We start from the raw sequence: 20,927 nt of genomic DNA on the forward strand, positions 1-20,927 counted from the left end.
TATCGTTATCAGAAGAACTGTTTGGTGATCTATACACGACGCCTATGAGGAGGCTATCTTTGCCTTTTAGATTAAGTTCGCACCACACTGATTCTCTAGCTGATTGATGTTCTGCAGATAACTTGACTTGCTGGGCCCCATAAGAGGTTCTAACCCACAAAGCTACACCTCTACTGCACTGCTCTTCATTTAAGTTATGAAAACAATCAAAACCTGGCAACTGAAATTCAACAGGTACAATTTTCCCCCCATGAATTTTAGGGAGTGTTTCTTGCAAGAATGTTAAGAGTGTTCCCTAGAGTTAAGAGTGCAAGAGTTAAGAGTTAAGAGAGTGCAAGAGTTAAGAGTGCAAGAGTGTTCCCTAAGTGTCTTGCAAGTGTTAGGGAGTGTTTCTAAGACCACACTTCTAACGAATCCAGCATTTCCAATGTTACAGATGTATAATGAATTTCTCATTTAATTTGCGAATAAATTAATTTTTCATTTTTTTTTAATATATAAAATTTTGTTTCAAAATTGTTTATTCTGTCAATTGATTCATGCATTGCCTCCGACTTCACACAAGTGTGCTAAATTTCAGATCAATTGGACTGGTAAAAGTGTGTCAAATATCAGTTAGGCTATAAGATAGTTTATAAGATTTGTGGCTGACAAAATTATTTTTTAAATTTTTTATATTAAAAAAAATAAATTTTGAAATCATTAACTTTATCATTTGATTCATGCATTGTCTCCAACATTACACATGTGTGCAAAATTTCAGATCGATAGGATAAGTAGAAGTGTGTTAAATTTCGATTATAAGATTTGTAGCAGACAGACAGACAAACAAACAAGAAGTGAAGTTAAAGAAAAGTGTTGTAAAAAGTTACATCTATCCTGTCAACTCGAAGTTCGCTGGTCCGTAAGTCGTTAGGCATTTTAAGACTGAGCATATGCTCCTGCATAGCTTCGTCTAGTCTGTTCTTTGAAGGCATTCGTTCATACTCGGAGCGTCAACGATGCTATCAGGGAGGCTGTTCCACATGTCGGTGACTCGAAGCGAGAAGAAATGTTGTCGCGTGGATGTGTTACAACATATTTTTTGTTTGTTTTAGTTTAGTTTTAGTTTATATTTATTATACTTTATTTAGTTTCGTATAGCCACACAATGCACGCCGATAAATTATAGCGGTGCAACTCTGCCAGCCACAAATCCATCAATAATGAACGGATTTTATTCAAATTTAGAAAATAAGTAGATAATATCAGTAATTTGAGGATGGAATTTTTTCAGATTTTTATATCAATTACTTTTTTTGTTAATGCGGAAAACCTAACTTCATTTTAAGCCATGCCAGCTATAAATCCATCAATAATGAACGGATTTTATTCAAATTTGAAAAATAAGTATATAATATCAATAATTTGTGGACGGATTTATTTCAGATTTTTACATCAATTACTTTTTATTAATACGGAAAACTGGTACATATACTTCACGTTCACCTCTCAGGTTAGGTCCTAGTTGTGTCGAATCGGTAGTTAGGTCACGTTTCAGTATTTTGTGGCATTAGAAAAAAAAGTGATTGATTTAAAAATCTGAAAAATTCCATCCACAAATTACTGATATTATCTACTTATTTTCCAAATTTGAATAAAATCCGTTCATTATTGATGGATTTATGACTGGCAGAGTTCAAAATGAAGTTAAGTTTTGCATTCGAGTGCGCAGGCCAGTTCGCACTCGAGTTCGCTGAAGTATCTTACCTGTCGCTGATTCTGATCATCGAAGAATTGTCGCAGCTTGTTACGGGTCGCGAACTCGCAACTCACTGTTCAAATATCCACTGTGCTTAACCCCCAATTCACTTCGCCGATTTTCATCGGAGCTGACCTACAAAACTGGGATCGAACCAGCAATTACCTGCTCCAATTTTGGCAATTTAAACAGTAACCACTGGGACACCCCACCAACATAGTCCAAGGACTTTGCTAGTTTGGTCACTACGTTACTATGTACACTGCGAGGGGTCGCCTGCCGAAGACCACAACTGCCCTGGATGTAATGGACCATCATGATTCCTGCCTTCCGGAACGTAGCATTCAGCACTTCAAGCCGTCCGTAACTAGGCCGTGGGTCGAACCAGCCCTCGGTCGAACGGCCACTTGTCGCAGGACGATAAATTTTGCAACAGAACTATGCTATCTGAAACCTAACCTCAGATGCGGTGAACGTAAAATTACGTAATTCAACGATACCCGGAAGTCAGATTCGATCCGCGGCCTGGTGGTGCACGCCAGCTGGTGGTCAAGGCCGGAGGAGGACAATGCCGAGTGGTGCACGGCTGATTGGTGGATATCCGGAGAGATCCAAGGCGTTCGATTCAGGGCTTATTGGTGCACAAAATTGGTGGTGCACGGCTGCGCTCCCCACTACGAGTGCGCATATTGCTTGGTGAGAGTGGCCTCACAATACACGAGTTGCGCTTTTTGACCAATGCATCAATGACCTTCCACTCAAATACCGAAGGACATTATTTGGCTTGATCAACACTGCTATTGCGAATATATGTAAGCAACACTATTACTATTGCACATACCCGCTCCAGCATCGAAACACATAGAATGAATAGCGTATGCCTCTTTTAAAAATTATCCGTGTGTCAATAAAAATACTTAACTCGGGTGCGACAAGTATTTAATTAAACGAGCTAGTACCACAATCTCCGCAATAATAATCTTTCAAATATTGGACGACTGTGGTAAATGTTAATCCGTATAATATTTGAAATAAGTTGTACTACAACTTGTGAGAAACTGACGCTCGTATAACTACTAGGGTGAAATGTATATCTAATACTTTTAATGTGTTCAGGTTTGCTTCTTACCTGAGTCAGGTTGGGTGATATGAAATCATCATCATGACAACATTGAACTGAAAAAAAAAACATGATTCGCAATAGCAATATGTTCCATCGCTAAGTAGGTATAGTTTCAAAGCTCAAACTGATTGGATCACGACATTTTACTAACTTTTGAAAATTCATTCACTACTCCCTGCTGTTTGGTAGATGCTATGAAGATCTAGTATTTACATTGAGGATAGAGTGCAGCTTTTTCATGACATTGTTGTGTTTTGGATTTGGGTTGGACGTTTATTCTGAATGGTGCTGACTGAGTGACTGTCGACCTGTAAACTCTTCACCTACTTTAGTTAGGTACTTATATCAAACAATGTGATTACTTTTAAATGCGTAGTAAGCTCTGTAGTGTTTTAGAAACTAATAACTGAATTTCTTCTTGTGCTTGGTTCGGTGGAGGTGACTCAGGTGAGTCATTACATTAAATTTAAATTATAAATATATTATTCCACATTTTTACACAGTGCTAATCTGCTAGACTGGCAAATGGCAAAGAACTTATCTTTTTTAAAGCCAGTTCATTTTCAATTTATTGATCTAGTTTAGAATTTTATTCAATATCTAGGTATAATGAAGCTGGCAATGCCTGGCATCAATGATACTTAGGGTAAACGCGGTATATTCCGACATCGTAGGTAATTCCGTCACTTCTCTAGTTTTTCCTTTATATTAAGCTTTGTTTTAGTTCCATGCGTTAAATAAATATGGCAACATTTTGTGACGTTTCATCGTTGCTGACGCGTAGTGAAGTGTTTTGAGAGTCATGTGAAGGCAACAGAACTTACGTAACGCATACGTTTTTTTTTTATAGTTTTTCATTTTTCGATGCGTCCTTAAAGTGTCGGAATATACCGCGTTTACCCTACTAACTTTAGTAACTTAGCTGGTTAACTCAGATGACCCTAGTCCCTAGACCTAGTCTAAGACTCTAAGCCTCTAGCTGTAAAATTAGGTAAAAGCCCTGGGCCCCTGTGGCAGCACTGCAGCAGGTCGGAAAAGTCCTACTTTTTCTGAAATATCACAGCTCTAATATCATAACATTTCAGTAGGAATTAAATCTCTCAGCTCTAATGTCATGTATTTTTGTTTAATTGAAAAAATAGGGGGTTTTCAATGCAATTGCAAACATGTTGGTTCATAAAATTTTTAATTTCTGCAATAAGCATTAGGGTAAACGCGGTATATTCCGACACATTAACCCATTAACGCCCAAATTTTTGATTTGTGAAATTTCTGTCTGAACACCTTCATATGGTGTAAATATTTCATATAAAACAGTTTTTGCACAATTTTAGCGGATATAATGAGAGTAGCAGTAGTTGAAAGGAAAAAGTCCCAAATGGGGATCATGGGCAAAAAAGTAATAAAAAATACCAATTATTTTTCGTCACCGTTCTTATTATTTCCAAATTTATGAAGTGAGTATGTGTTATTAGTGCCTCTTTCTAATGCTAAATGCACATTCCTTTATTTGTCACCACAAAATTAAAGAGATTACAGAAAGAAGTATTGCTCCTTTGAAACTAAATATAAGGAAGTAATAATTACCCTCAAAATGAGAGTAATTTCACTGATGCCATGCAAGGAAGCTTTCAACGTGTAGCCCAACGAATCACTTGGTACATTTCTTTCGGACATTTATTTTGCAAACGACGCAATTCCGTTGTCTTCAACATCTGTTCGCTGTAGAACATGCCCTGAATTACTTCTTCCAAAGTCGTCTATCACTCGCCGCTTTGATTCCTTACTGAATGATGGGCGACCTGACTTCTTAGGATCTGACAAAGATGATACTTGCACATATACCCATACTATTCTCCTCTTGAATTCCAGCAAGGGCATTTGTCCGTTTGCCTTGTAAAGCAGGAGTGGATTTATGACTGGCATATCAAGAAAGTTTGTGAAAAATGAAAAATACAATTTCTTTCCACGAACTTTTATCCTGTATTTATTGATGAGCCAATCCATTTTATTCACGCCACACATGTACTTGTAATCGGCGATGCACTTTAGTTGTTCTAATGAGACCTGGTCCTTCTTCTGCTTGTTCCATCTTTTCACTTTTTCACCTTGGTGATTTGACAACATCTTGACATCATTGTTGTCTTACCATACAACAGCAAAGATATTATGTTGTTGGGGGTCAGCCCCTCTAAAGGTCGACGGTCCGGCCGGTATAGTACCAGCACAGGGAACAGAATAAAAGCAAACTCAGGAGATCAAACAGAGGAAGAACCAGGCAACAATATATTAAATAGAATCAGTGGTACATGAAGGTGAAATATGATGGTTAGTAGGTTAGTGAAGATGGGACAGCCCAGGGCTATGAGTGATGGGGTGAACCTAGCATGAGAACATAAATAACCAGCAGCCCACACTGGTTTGAACAGTAAAGAATAAACAAGAATACACAGTAAATAAACTAAACTGGGCCAGAATAATGATCAGTATCCAAACTCTAATCAAGAATAATGAAGCTAAGGAATCAAGAGCTCAAAACAGGCCCTGGGTCAGGCCTGGTCCAACAAGTGGCGTCGGCACCAAAGAAACAAGATGGCGGTGGTCTTACTTGAGAGTAGCAGTGGGGTTACTGGGGTAGACTCAACTGGCACGTTAAGGCAGCTCGGACATGAGTTGCTGGACAGGACTTAAAGAGGCATCAACGCTGGCCTCTAGTGTCAGCTCGAGTAGCTCAAGAGCAGCCCAAGACTTGACTGCAATGTGGCTCAGTGAGCCCAAAGCTTGCCTGTCGCTCGTCCAGAACTGGTATCAAACTAGCTCAGTACTTGCCGGAATGCGCTCCAAATTGGTCCAGAATATGCCCCACATTGGCATGTTTTTGCAGTATTTCGACACGCAAATGTATGACGTCACCATTTCAACCATCAATGAACTCATGGAACTAAAACAAAGCTTAATATAAAGGAAAAGCTGGAGAGGTGACGGAATTACCTACGATGTCGGAATATACCGCGTTTACCCTACTTTAACACTCCTGCCAGAATATCCTGCAGAACGTAATAACAATAAGTCAACCCAAAACATTTCCTTGAAGATCGCACAGTTGCGGTCATGTCAGTCATCAGAGTGGTCAGAGTGGCGTCAGACTGCATTATCATGTGTTTAGTTCCCAACACATTTGGGGTAACACATGCATACAACTAAATAAATTGGTGGCTCATAAAGGCTTTTCATGTCCAAGATATGGAATTCAAGTCTTGATGTAAATCATGTAATGGAATCCCAGCTCAAAGAAATGGAATCACTGCTCAAAGAAATGGAATCACAACTGGCAAACACATACAACAACCAAGGCTCAAAAACTCCAGTCGCGGCTTGCCAAGTAGATATTGCATGCCTGTGTGGCAGGGCTTCTGCTCAACTTTCCAGTCCCAGATTTAGCCTTTTAGGCAGGGCCCCTGCCTAAATCTGACATAAATGCCTGCAAATCATACCAATTTCACTTGTTCATACTTCATATGGCCTTTTCCTAATTTATTAAGTGAAAAAACAATAAAAAGATCTTATTTTTACCTGCAATTTTTGGAAATCACATGTGAATGTTAAATAATCATTTTTAATGTACCCACAATTTTAGCAAACTTCTGCCCAGTATTGAAATTGGCCTAGGGCTTGTATTGAAGAGCAGTTGGTAAGAGTGTAAAAAGTGTGCTTTGCCCTAACTGGGACTGGGAATTTGGTCAGAAGCCAGGGTGCAGAAAGTGGATGAATAACTCATTAACTGAAGATCATCTGGGCTGCATCAGCAGCAAAATTGTACATCTTCAGATGATCTTGCCAACACATTTGGATTAAAATAATTGCATTTTAGATGATTGCAAATTTTCATTGACCCAAATCAATACCACTTCTTTAACAATTAGCACTGGCTAATTATTAATTAGCACCCCCCCCCCATTATATTTAATTAGCACCCCCTGCCATCCGCAGTCAAGTGTGGAGCGCTCCAGCTGTTTTGAAGCATCTTAATGAGTAAGCACTAACTACAGTTCCACCATGAGTCACCAGTGCCTGCTCTGTTTAATAATATCTGGTCTTAGGCTGGTTGGATATGAGGCTGCAAAGCACAATCCACAATTTGGTAATTTTTGTTTCAATGCAATTGTGTCCTGCAATACCTGGGATGTGAAAAATACACTCGGTGAAGTTTTTGTCAGAATATCTATTTTTTAGTGGAATTTTATGTCACAAATTTGGTCTTTTCATCCTAATTTTAGGAATGTGCTTAAATTGAACCTATCAAATGTTGCTCTTACAGGCATCTTTTTGCAATGAATATGTAGTTATAACCAAGAGTTTAAAATTCTTAATTGTTATTTATTACTATAATTTTGAATCCACAAGCACTGGGGGTAAATTTTATATACCATTCTAACAACAACTGAACTTTCATGCCATTTTTTAGAGCCACAAGCTTCTTGCTAGATTAATTATTTCTCATATATGTAATTGTCAATAAAACTACACAATTAGGTTGCATGATTGAAAATACATGAATAATTGGTTGCTTTGCAGCCACAAGATTTCATTCATGAGTTGAAAAATTACCATGTAGCAAAGCCCAAGTGACATATTTTCAATAATATTTGTTTACAATTTAATTTTACATTAATTATGAGATATTTAAAGACCAGTGGGTAAGCAAAATGTTTGATTGCTGTATGTTTTAATGCTAGGTATTGCATTGGTAAAAGCTATTTAGATATTTGCTAAGACAGTTGCACAGAGCAAGTGGCACTGTGGCCAACCAAAACTGAACACATGTATGGTCACTAATACGCACACATGCAAAGCTTTGTAGCATGGGTAAAAATAGACTTGGTAAAAATTTGGCAATGTTTTATCTTGGACGTTCTAGGCTTGGATGGGTACCGTGTAACTCATACTGTAGTATGCAACAGAATCAAATCCCTGCAGTAATCCTGATGGCCATAGAAACTCTATATTCTCGGGATAGCCATAGACACTTGGGAAGAAAATACTTATATATGTAGGTACTCAAAATGTTCAATAACAATCTGAAATTATTCCTTATGCTTTTTAATACAGCAGGTGCCATATTTTTTTATGAGCCATCATGCAAAATTGCACCATATCTTGGCTATCTCTGAAAGGTCATGGAATATTGGTTTATTTTCTTAGTTTGAACTTTAAAACTGATGTTCATTTTTATTTTGGTTAATACGGACGTTTGTGTTTTCTCGCCCGCCAGCTATAATCAAACCTTTTTAATGCATTTTCTCATTTATGGAGAAAATGCACTATTGTGCTCGCCATGTCCGTCTGTCTGTCTGTCCGTCCGTGACCTCAAGTTTTCGTCGACAAGAAAATGCGCTCTCTGTCACTCACTGCAGTGAGTACGGAGTTATATTTTTTTGTCTTATAACCCAGTGCCTGTATAATTGCTCTCAAATTTTTTGACCACTGACAAATAAGCATGGGCTTAGACACAGTCAACGTTGATCGTTAATCATAATTAATCTCGTTAATAAATACCTACGTTCATTAAAGTCCAAATCATACCGAAACCTAGCTCCATAAAGTTAGTCAACATTATCGTAGAAGATAAAGCTCTTGAACTCGCTAAATTTGTGACAAGAATTCTCGTTCTTTCGCAGTCAATACGGAGAAAATTGACTGCAACTAACCCTTTGTCTGAGGATGTATTAACGGTGTGTCCATCTGTCTCAATGTCCATCATCATATACTTTATTTGCAATTTTATTTATTGTTGATGTAGATAGAACTAACGCTGCTCCAAATGAACTACTCCGTCCACATTCGCCAGGGATGTCTAATTGGATCATTATTATTTTATCGCCCAGTTTGGCTCTCGCTGGGCTAACTCGTTGAATAATAAAAGCGTTCTCTGCCAAGGAACGGATTGCAGGCTTCAGGCTAAACAGGTTGCGTGTCTAGAGATTGAATAGTTCTAACTCGTCCTATATATAGGCCAGTTGTATATATGTCAGTTATGAATTGCGGTGCGCAGTTATAAGCTCTATCTTTACCGTATGTGTTAAAACAATTCGCTCAACTTCATCTGATGTGCCTTCAAAGTGGACGAAATTATTTTTAAACGCGAGTTGGTATTAGTACAGATGAAAAATTTCTTGGTTCTTTTAACGATACAGGTTTACATGCTATCTAGTACTTGAAGTGTTAATTTCGCTTCATTGCCTGGTCACCAGATAGTATAACTTTTTAAATAATCTTGTTATTGCACGTCATTTTACAGTGTTTCTGATTCATTTCTTGACCCGTAGTCGAATTTTCTGGAACACTTACGAGACCGTCAATTAATAAGCCAATCAGTGGTAATTTATCAATAGTATTCTTTTGACTTTGAATTTCGAAAATAAATTGATGCTCCCGTAGAAATGTTATGGCATAACCAAAATATAGGTGCGGAGTCGAGCGTTCACGCATGGTGTCAGCTGTTAGAATTGGACGGCCGGTGATGGGTTAGGACAGACCAAACTGACGTCAAAAGCGTCTCGGTGTGGCCGCATTGCGCTAGTTGCACCTAAAACGTGGTGAGTGTTTTTAAGAGAAGTCTTTCTTTGCCCATTATCGAGAATTACAAAGGTGCCAGAAGTAATTCGATAGGCTAAAAAATGGTTTTATTATTTTAACTTGCGCTCATTGCATCGAAATCACCCAAGCAAGAGAGTATAAGTACGCATTGATAGAACTTGCGCAATATGACTGAGGTATGAACTATGTTTTTACCTTTTTCGTGACTCTCTTGAAAGATTGTGGGAGACTTAGATATTGGTTAGATAATTAATCTGTGAAATTGAAGACTTCTGTAACTCAAAAGAATATAGTTTCAATTATAAATCCGTTTGTTCTATCATATAGTATATGATGTTATCAAACGTCCAAACCTGTGCGAATATATTGAAAGAGTTTGAAAAGTCCCACAGAATCTATACTTTCTCGATGCGTTCAGATCAACTTCACAACATAACTGGTGGTCCATGTCCAGTATATTCCGTCATCAATTTGATGGTATCGCAACGAAACTCGATCTGATCAGCGTCATGCAGTGTAGGCACAGAGCGCTTAAAGCTAACCGCTCCTGTAATTACCTTAGCATGCCATTGCTGCCTCGCTTAATCGTAGGTTCTATAATATGGGGCCAATAAATGCCATGATGAGCCGCGCTAACCCTTTAAGCTCGACGCTACCATGCTCCATCTCATGCACTTCTTTTCCAACAGCTGTAAGATCGAGACGTCTCGACCACCGCCTGCTTCGTGTTACTTGCAGCGATCACATGCACTTCTTTGCATTCAACGTGATGTGGTTGAGCTAAAAGTCTTCTGTTGCTAAGTCCATATTCTTTGTCTTTAGTATTTTGTGCTCAGAAGTTGTTTTGATGCGCATAATTTACTTTCCATGAGCATGCATGACGTTAATTCCGATGATAAATTTTCACTATTGTACCCCATCCTACGTTGTTGTATAATTCCCTTTAATTGATCTACATTATTAGTGGATTGATATTTATGCATTGCATAAATCCAAAACTTATCCAAAATATTTTGGATTCTATTCTTCAATAGTGAACTTTCATTTAATATTACTGTCATGTTTTAATCCACTTTTCACCATAAAAAATTTTCTATGGTCTTGTTTCGAGTCCCTTGGCCACGTCTTTCAATTTTGATTTCACTGCATCAAGCATCATTTTTCCAAGATCAATGACGCTGAACTGATATTAAATCAATAGCCTTAGGGAAGACTGTGCCAGCAGTCAATCAGCTTTTTTCTCTCTGGGCTGCCCATGTAATGGATGATCCAATCTACATGTCATGCGTTGACCTATACCGCCAGTGTTTGGTTTGCAAACGCCGCGTGTGGTTAGTACGATATCTAACAACTCGATAAAAAGGCTCATAGTGAAACACTTGGTTTCTTAATTCATTTGTCTGGCAGATAATAAATTTAATATTGGAATAAATAGGCAAATGGATTAATAAATAAACGAGTAAAATTATTCTATTTGAAAGGAAAAAGTTATCAATATTTGGAAGAGCATCATAATTATACTTTTTTATTTGAGATTATGCCTTGTCCAGATGTGTTCACGAGAAATTTATTTGTCTAGCGTTCAGAGTGTTCGGCCAAAACCACTTCTGAAAGAATGTTCGCTGGGCTATTTACCCCTTCTAGGATAAGCTCTGTCATTTTGACTGAAGCATTAGAGTCTAAAATAAATTATTATGCTTTAAGCCGTCACCGATATTAGGTTGGATCATTTGTAATCGTCGCCTGAGTTTGAAATTGCCCCTTGCATTGCCCATCAATCAGCTAGGGCTCGTATTTCATATTGTGTTGCGAGTACTGCATTCTTCCTGTCATGGTATAGCATCATGCTGTTATCATTCGTGTAATCTAATGTATATATTGTATAATGTTTATAGCACGGCGACACGAATTGCTACAATATGCATTAGTTGCATGCCACACCACACCGGCATGTCTCCTATCCGACATTGATGAATTTTCTGTCGATTCAATTCTACTGTCTGATAATCTGCAAGTATTTTCTTTAACAATTATTTTAGTTTATTGCAGTCAACAGGATACAACAACACAAGATACAACAACAATACAATCATTCAGCAGGATACGTTTACCTTGTGTTTTCATTAGATTAACATGATATTTTAAATATTCAATCCATTATCGATCTGATTTTACCAAAGCTGTAAGGGCGAGTTGCTTTTTGTAAGAAACGCGTATTATTGAGACCATAAAAAAACTTCGTGTTTCAACATGATCGCTCCTGAAGTTTAATACAATTTCGATTTATAATTTAACAATTTGAAATTCTTAATTTATGTTTCTGTAATTGCACACTTGACGTCGAGAAATGTACAACATAGCATGCATTATCTCTTTAACGTTATATATCTTCTACCAATATCACGTCAACTCTAGCCTTTATCGTAATGCATTACTTTGCTCTTGATTGTTCTTCGCTCCTTCAAACATTATTTGCTATCGACTATAGTTCTTAGGTCAAATTGTACTTGTGGGTCTATATGTCAGTATAATGTATAGTGTGCAGCGTGTAACTGTATAATAACAGCAGAGTGCAGCGTGTAACTGATTTGCTATCAATTGTGTAGGACTCAGGGTCGGCTGCGTAGGTGGTTATTCGATTACAATTTCTGTAGGCATTTTCCGAGATTTTCCAGCTTAGTGGCATTCATGGGAAGACGAGATAAGAAATGCTAGGTTTTGTTGGAGTCACTCACTGCCTTGCGCTTCAAAAGACGCCGAGCAAACTACATGAATATCACATTAAGAGCTCGGCATGTCGTATTTGTCGGACTTGGTCGTCGTTTTCGCTTACACGATAATGCTAAGGCTAGCGTTCAGTTGCCGTAGGTTAAAATTTCTACGCCAAATCTTGTATATAAGTGCAAAATAGAGGATTATATCAATGATAATAATCGCTTTTCAATGCACTTCTTATTTCTTAGAAATACTCTTGGTTCATTTGAAATTTATTGGATGTTTTTTTTTTTGTTTATACCCTGAATGTGAACTAAAAAAGATGTTTTAAGAGTAAGTCATTAATAATGATCCAGGTATTTTCGTTACAATATTCATGACCGCACGAATAATTGTATCTCATTGTAAAGAAAACTTGCTTCATTTTGATTTTTGAGCGAACGACACCTTAGGTGTAACGTAAGAGAACCACAGTGAGAAGTTTAATGTAAAGCATGACTGGAAACGAAGGACTATCCAACTAAGAACATCCTGGAAGTGGTTAGAAAACTGACATAAATCGTCTGCGTTCCGCTGCTAAGACACATGCTGCAACCAGGCAAGCGAGATGTTAACTTAAGAAATAATCGTAAAGCTGTCGAGCCTATAATGAAACCGAGCAAGCCACTCTGAACCTAACACTGCAATCTCATGCACATCATTTTCTGGTGGCTGGTCCGCTAATTCTGAGAAAATTTGCCGATGGAGTATGGGAGTTTGATATATTGAAATCTTGTTGAACTCATCCCCTTGTTGTGTGGTTTGAGGTGATCCGAAGATAAAACAATGATACTAATATAACAGACAACTCTCAGACCTTTTGCCCATCATTCTATGGTTTACTGGTCTTGGTGAATCAGGAAAATGGCCAAATTAAATTATTTTATAATTGTATAATAATTGCTTCATTCGGAAACACATTAGTGAGCCTAAAAGTTTGAAAAAAACCAGCACAAATGTTTTTAAGGCCAAAACAGTCTTAGATCCCTGATTACCTCCATACGATTTGTAATCGTATCAAGCCAGTATTTAGTGTGGAATTAGGTAAATTAAATTGAATAGTCCGCGAGGCGGCTGTTCACCTGTCGGACCTTAATTTTGCGGTTGCGAACCTGTCTATTTTACGCATATATCTCATATTCAACTCGCCTATACGCATAACTCTTCCAACTATGAATCTAATTACATGTAATTGAAAACCTCACGGCATAAAGCAGAGTTAGTGAGTTTAAAATAATTTTTTCTTAACGCTATGTAAAGTGTAAATAGCTTGCCTTTGCCAATTGTAAGTTTTTTCCGGTGATGGTATAACATGGCAAGGTGACGGGTGCAAAGACCCTAACAACGCTTGTCACCACTAAACATGTGATTATGATTTGAACATGTGATGCTTGATTGTGTAATTGTTCCAAGAAATGAATATTTCAACGCTTGTTAATGTTCGATAAAAGTAAAATCGTATTTAACGTTGGCGATTGAGTGCATCTATTATCGAATTAATTCAACGTAAATAGAAGGGCATTTTATATTCCGGACTGAGTCGTTATTGCAAAAACTTCCCATCTGCGTAAACTGTACTTCAACTTTTCGGTCTTGGCTTGATTTGCTTAGAGAATATAGTAATATTGATTATCATTAACATTCATGTTTGTGATAATACCGTAACAATATATTTTCATTAACCACCGTCTGTATTTGCTACGGAAGCATTCACTCGTCCTAGAATAGCCATCAATATCTTTACCACCATGCGTGATATGTGTGGGCTGTTGTCCGCAGTACAGTTATGCCAGTTATTGTCTTCACTCAGACTCGTTGGAGCGAGTTTAATATTTGCTGCGCCATAAACGCTCTTGCGCTGGTTTTTGTACAACCGTCGAATTTCTTCAAATGTCACTCGATCTAAAGAAAAAGTCCGTGCTTACAAGACTTGGGCTCGGGTTATTGACTCCATGCATATTCAACACAACTTGTTGGGTCTAAATGTATCTGACTTTAAAATTTTTAATTACGAATTCTATCTTATTCTGAACACAGTTTGCTATTTTTTCCCAAGAATTAACATTTTTTTCACAATCGTCTGATTGTAAACTTCGGGTCAAGTTTATTATTAAATAATTGTGTGGTTTCACGTACGAATCGTACCTGCATTCTATCGTAGATGTATCCTAAATAACCCGACAACCTGTTCGATTTTCAAACCCCCGCGAATTTTTTTGTTGATCCCGGGCATTAAGCTCTCCATGACTTTTTCTGTAAATTAATAATAGTGCATACCTTTGCAACAAAAATACATGTATAGTGAATGTTCCCGAGAAACTGAGGAAGCTAGTCTACAGGATTTGCTTATCAAATCCTCAACCCTGAGGTTGAACCTAAAATTCAAATAGGTATAATTAGATAATTAATAATAGAAGATAATTTTCCTGAAAAGAAGGCTTGAATGGTCAGCAATTTAGTGTGATGCACATTCAATTAAACGTAACTATATTGTGCATTGGCAGGCTTCGAAGTCTTCGATCGGTCTGTTGCACACCTCTGAATTCCATTCAAAAGAGTAAGGCTAGCAAACGCACCAAAGAGAAAGTAGAATACGTTCAGAATTGGACAGTAACTTGAACACTGTACTCGACTTTTCAAGGACGTGAGCAATATCATCCAAATCGAATTTTTTGTTTGACTGTCAACATTGGCAAAGCGTCGGGCCCGTAATCATTGTGTAACAAAGCTTTAGTCTTAAGCGCCTTTCTCCGTATATGTCCCAAAAAGAGAGTGTATATATGAGAAAAGAACGTCCGGCAGGACATTATCATGTATTACATTATCATTATCATGATTTATTATATCACAGTTGAGATATATCGGGCAATTGCAACGATTGTCTACAATTTTGACGTACAGCTGAGCCAAATTTCTCGAAGTGCATTAAATTGTACATCCCTGTGAAATTTTCTTGAGAGATTGTTTTCTATTTTAAGCCAAACACGAATGAAATTTTTATAGCCTTATTGCTTGCTCAATCGAATGTGCGTGAATCATATCTAGCTTGGTGACTATTTGTCCTCCTGATCTCTGGCTTAGATAGGTCCACAAGGAATTAAACATGAAATATTCACAAACTTTGCAATACCTACGCTCATTACGGTTATTCCAAAGACGTAAGGCCGCGCAACGTCTCACGCGAACATTATGACGGCGGTGCGAGCGCGGCCGCGACGTCCGTGCGAGCGCGGCCGCGACGTCCGTGAGACGTACGCACAAGTACTTGCGTACAATTACCGAGTCCCGCGTCTACCATTATATTATTAACGTGACCGCAGCATGCAGTAAGCAGCGCTCGAATACCGGAGCTGCTCCAAGCTTAAAATACTTCAAAGAGAAACAACAATTAGCTCGTTCCATCCGCGGTCTGGAAGAAAGGCTTTTTAAATGAGCGTTCTTCGTCGATTGATTATATACATCAAAGTAAACAATAGGCCATAATTCGTTCTTGTTTCTAAGAGCTTAGTGAATGCCAAGAGGGCCTTTTAAATTTATAAAGTCGATTTGATTCTTTTGACCTCCCTCTGTGATGCTAACGGTAATTGATAGATCACATATGTTGTAAACATCTTGGAATTATTGGATTTAACCACGATATATTCTTAATTATATATTGCGATGGGGGGAGTTCTGTAATTTCGTGATATCTTGTGGCCTAAGCAAATGAGCGGAAAGCAAGATGGGCTTTTGATGACAGGATGAGATTGAGGCGCTATTGCTGCACAGGAAGAAGCATCACATGACCTCTAGCACCTCATTCCCACTGTCAAGCAAGCTAGCTTGGCCCGCATGCCAGTTCCCAGGATGGTTCGCTGACCTCGCAGTGTACTGATCACACTCATGCCTTGCACTTGTGTATATTCTATCAAAGATGCATCATGAGTAACCCGATAATGTGATCGATTTTTGTTCACCCGCGTCGATCACTTTTTTGTGTAGTGTGTACTGGCCAAATTAAGTACTTCCTAGCCTTGAAATGTGGAACTTCTAATTGGTTATTGCAACAGGGGAAATCATCTGTGTTCTCTAAACGGGACCAAATATTATAAGTATCAAAAGTTATTTTGAGAATACACGAGAATCATATACCCATGCAGCTCCGGAACTAGTATACCAGTCCTCGCATGAATCTTGTTTTCAATGCAACCTGTGCAATGCAAATCTGTTTTAAAAATTGTATCCGGATGAATTCTTTTGACTTTGTCTTACACCATGAATTACTTTTTATTTTCAGATGCCGTTCAAATTTTCATACGAAGAGGAATTGATTGTCTTCTGGAATGCCATCTGTTCCGGTCACATCCCATGGTTCTTTTAATTGCAAGGTAAGAATCTACAACTTGATTTTTTTTTAATTTATTTTCTTCCTTGGAAGGGACTAGATAGGCACTTCCAATAGAAATAGTCTGAATATAGAATAGAATTAATAGTCTGATCAGATGATCAAACTGATTTAATTTTAAAGTGTCAAGCAAATTTTTTAGGACGAATCAATGACTGCCCTAACCTACCCAAATGATTTTACTGACCACCTTACTGTAATTTTATTCATTACGGATATACGTATGTATGACTATATTCATCTTTACTCAGGAATATCTCAGCTTAATTAACTAAACCAAACTATTCAGGTTTTGTGGTGAAATGAGTATAACCACACTCAATAAATTTGTGCGCGAGACAATATTCATTGAATTTTTAGTATTCATCTTACGTCGATAAGCTTCAGTCGTATGGAGGATTTTTGTTGTCATTTTTAACTGCATGTATCCTGGTGGTTGACTCCTACAGTTAGCTGAACGTTCCGTAACTCAAATGGCACTAAACGCAGACATGGAGTTTGTTCTGTGCTTTTTGCATCACCTCCGCAGGAGACTCGTTGTTAAATTTGAGATGTTTCGAGAGTTTTAAATCGTTCCCTGACCACTCGACTGCTTTTTGATGCTCTGATGGAGGTTCCTTTGTTGCGCCTCCGAGTACGAAAAAAATGACGACGGTTCTGTTGCATGAGCTTTATCTCATGTTCAATAAAGCCTAATCTCTTTTTATAGCATCGTCCTGCTGGCTGCCACGAAAAACTTGCATTGGGATGCAGTAGCTTTACCTCGTCCAGACATTTTTTGACTGGATTTAACAATATAGTCGAGATATTTGTGATCTCGCTTGTCGCGTTCAGGATGATAAGGAGGTTTTAAGCCTCTATACATCACTCTGAGCAAGATTTATTTCTTATTCAAGTTTTTTTTTAATTTGTAACTGTAAAATTAGGTTGCTCAAAACGGGATTAGCTTATCTGTCAGTATGCCGGTAGAAATAGCTTGACTACGTGTTTTCTGCGCGCTTCAGCGAGTGTTTTTTTAAACAGATTTCCTGCCGATATTTCTAGTACAACAGTCCTCGCGTATCAAAAACCTGTCTGCTGGAAGATTTTACTGCTAATTTTAAATCTCAGGTGAGGCGCAGTTTTCTACGGAATAGCCGGAGGCCGTTTCAATTCAGGTCGGTGCTATGCAATCTAACCATCCCATGTGATGAGAGCTGGGATCGTCCTTATTTGGATAATTTTAGACTTGATACTTTCTTGAATCGCTTGTATCGCCGACTCACGTGCATTGCCTACTTGCGTGCATTGCTCGCTTGCATCGCTTATTTACTTAATAATTAGCAATACACAGTAATTTACGTTTCTTTCAACTGCTTGGCCGAATAAGTTCCCACTGGTATTGCAATGCATGAATCATTGACACACGCATTTCTGAGAAATGTTTTCTGCTTTCCTCTAACTAGGGTACATCCGAGAAATTTATTATTTTTTTTTTGAGGAGTCAATAAGAATGAAACTAAGACAGATGTCGGAATAATTATAATTTTAATTTACATAACACCACATGAATTGTTTCCATGCTGCTTTGATAAGAAGAAATCGCATGAATCTCAGGAGGCCGGTAGAAGGATTTGACCATTTCTGGCCATTACAAAATAATACCTGCAAATGTACTGCAAGCTCACCATTTTCTCTCGTCCAATGTTTGATCGTGACATTCCGTGACTGAAACAAAAATTGAAGACCATCCTTGTAGGCGTGCTCCCTATAGTTTTTCTATTTAACGAATTTTTTTCTTGAATAAATTTTCTCTGACACACACTGCATGATAGGAAATAAAATTTGTAAGGGGGCCGGTGTGAATGAGTACTACGCATGATAGATCATTCCTTTTCCTATCATTCATTTCATTGCACATTTCGGTTCTGTTCTCTCTTGTTGGTTGAGTTCTCGTTTCGTTTTAATTTTTAGCAGCCAAAACATTTCGAAGGATCTATTCCGTATTTGTAACGGCCTGTATAGTGTACTACGATGAATAATATACATTTATTTGAATAGCCTTTGTTTGGGAGTATCATTTTATGGGAGTATTGTTTGTATAAAACTAGCAGGCGATCTCCTGTACCGAAATTTTTTAATTAATCTTTTAAATTTGTGAATCCGTTCATAAAATCGTCTCTCCTGCTATCATTATACAGGGTGTTTCAGAATTAAGTAACCCTTTTAATTTGTTAATAAATAAAAAACTAAGAACGTTATGAAGTTGAAACTTGTTTTATTTAAAAGAAGAACATTTTTATGGTAATATTGTATCCTAGTTTTTAAATATAAAATCTTTTAAATGCCCACCACAATTGTTTTGACAAAATAGGGCTCTTCTCCTTCGTTGCTTTCATAACCTTCATTAGTGTTTCTGACGAGAGTGCAAATTTTTGATATCCGCAAATTTTCGATAAAGATATTTAAATGTGTTTTTTGAAGGATCCTTGTTTTGAAATGGATCCTGTAATCACGTTGAACTTCTGTTATTGACATCGTTATTGACTGTAGCGATAATTTTTGTTCTTTCTTCTTTGCTGTAGCGAATCATGATGAAAATTTAAGGTTAGATAATTAAACACAAATTTAGCAAGCTATACAGGATAATGACGTAACTATGATACAATATTACCATGAAAATGTTCTTCTTTTAAATAAAACAAGTTTCAACTTTATAACGTTCTTAGTTTTTTATTTATTAACAAATTAAAAGGGTTACTTAATTCTGAAGCACCCTGTACTTCCAAAACCAATTTTTTGTTAATTAATGGAATACCAGGCTGAAGCCTTATTTAAAGAAGCTTCCTTTGAAACCCTAAGTAAGAAATGCTAATGGAATTTTTATATACCCGGATACCCGAGGAACTACTCATTTCTATGGATAAGCGCATTGAACTTTTAGAGAAACGCAGTTTTCCCTCCACACTATCTTCATGGTTTACGCTTTACGGTAATATGAGCTCATTGAAGGCTGCCTAGAACCTAGAAGCTTCACCCTCGCAAACGACTGTAAACTCGCAATTCCTCAAGCCCACCATTATTCCCACCTCCAACTGTGACTGTCAATCACAAATGTAAAATCAACCATCACCGCTGACGCATGACCTCCGTACTTACTCGTTACAAACGCAACTCAAGACGTCGACTGCCCTGAGCTGATACGCTTGTCACTCCAGCATGGCGGCGCCGTCTGTGGCGTAGCAGAAATTTCTACACCCTTGAGCCGTACGAGAACCGGCCGATGGAGCTTGGGAGCGGTGCACCCCCCGCAGGCATTGCCGTGTAGATTGCCGGCCAAAAGGCTGGTCCCACGCAAGGAACTTGACTGCAATGCCCTAACTTGGCTCAGCCCGCGGCCGTTGCCCGAGATTCAGGCTCCTTGTTTTCGTTGTTGAGCCGTGGTCGCGCTCGCACGCAATTTATTAGCACGTCGGTGGCCGATTATGTTTTCGAATTAGGGAAGAAATTTTATTTTGAATTCCCGGTTTTAACTTTTTTAGTCAACACTTGTGCAGGAGCATGGGTTTCTTGTTTTCAATGCCATTGAAATTCGCTTCTTTTACCTGTTCTTAATATTGCTAAGGGACGTTCTTCTTAGTTTAGAAGGCCCGGTGCAAAGGTTATTAAACTCGCTTAGCATCGAGCCTTCGTTTATCTAAAAGTTTTAAAGCAATTAACGCTCACTAATCTGAGGATCGCTGTTATATTAGTCCAATTTATGCTATATACGGGCTGGCCTTCGGATCCTAGTGCTGAGCTAGCTGCTATTTCGTCCAAATCATTGCAGTAAATATTGTTCAGTGATGCTATGATTGTTCCTACAATCGAAACCTACGCACCCAGTTCATTTGATACGCATGGCTGGACAATTTTTGGGTCTTAAATTTTCTGTCGAGATCAATTAACGACATTTCTGAGATCGATTTGAGATCGGTTAATTAATGACTCTTCAGTCTTAGCGTGCACAGTGTATACATGCATTTTATAGCCTATTTACATGGATTTACTTGACGCTTATGCTTCTTTCATGCTCAGCTAACTTCCATCCATATAACTTGACCCTGCGCTTGTAGATTCTTCGCAATTATAAGTGCCACGTTATCGTATGAGAACTTGCACTGCATGCCAATGTTTGTTGCACCTAAATACTCGAGGATAAACGGTACGCGTGATTAACTTTAATTTCGTCTCTCTGAATTTCGCCTGGACTTTTTTCCTTCAGTGATGCTATCGAACGTTAGTTTGACATTTGTTGAGGCTCAACGGAGCGTGCATGCATGATCCGGTAAGAAAAGGGACTCTTTTTA

General features: G+C 38.0%; 1 protein-coding gene across 1 annotated transcript in view; it reads left to right on the forward strand.

Moving 5' to 3' along the window:
- Positions 1 to 3,083: 3,083 nt before the first annotated feature.
- Positions 3,084 to 20,927, forward strand: part of LOC108671269 — a 53,863-nt gene continuing 36,019 nt past the window's right edge. The window contains exons 1-2 of the mRNA XM_018158765.2: positions 3,084 to 3,302; positions 16,492 to 16,582. The gene's annotated coding sequence lies outside the window, so the exon portion shown is untranslated. The remainder of the gene's footprint in view (positions 3,303 to 16,491; positions 16,583 to 20,927) is intronic.

The sequence above is a fragment of the Hyalella azteca genome, unplaced genomic scaffold (genome assembly GCF_000764305.2).
Source record: "Hyalella azteca isolate HAZT.00-mixed unplaced genomic scaffold, Hazt_2.0.2 contig2483, whole genome shotgun sequence".
Lineage (NCBI taxonomy): Eukaryota > Metazoa > Arthropoda > Malacostraca > Amphipoda > Hyalellidae > Hyalella > Hyalella azteca.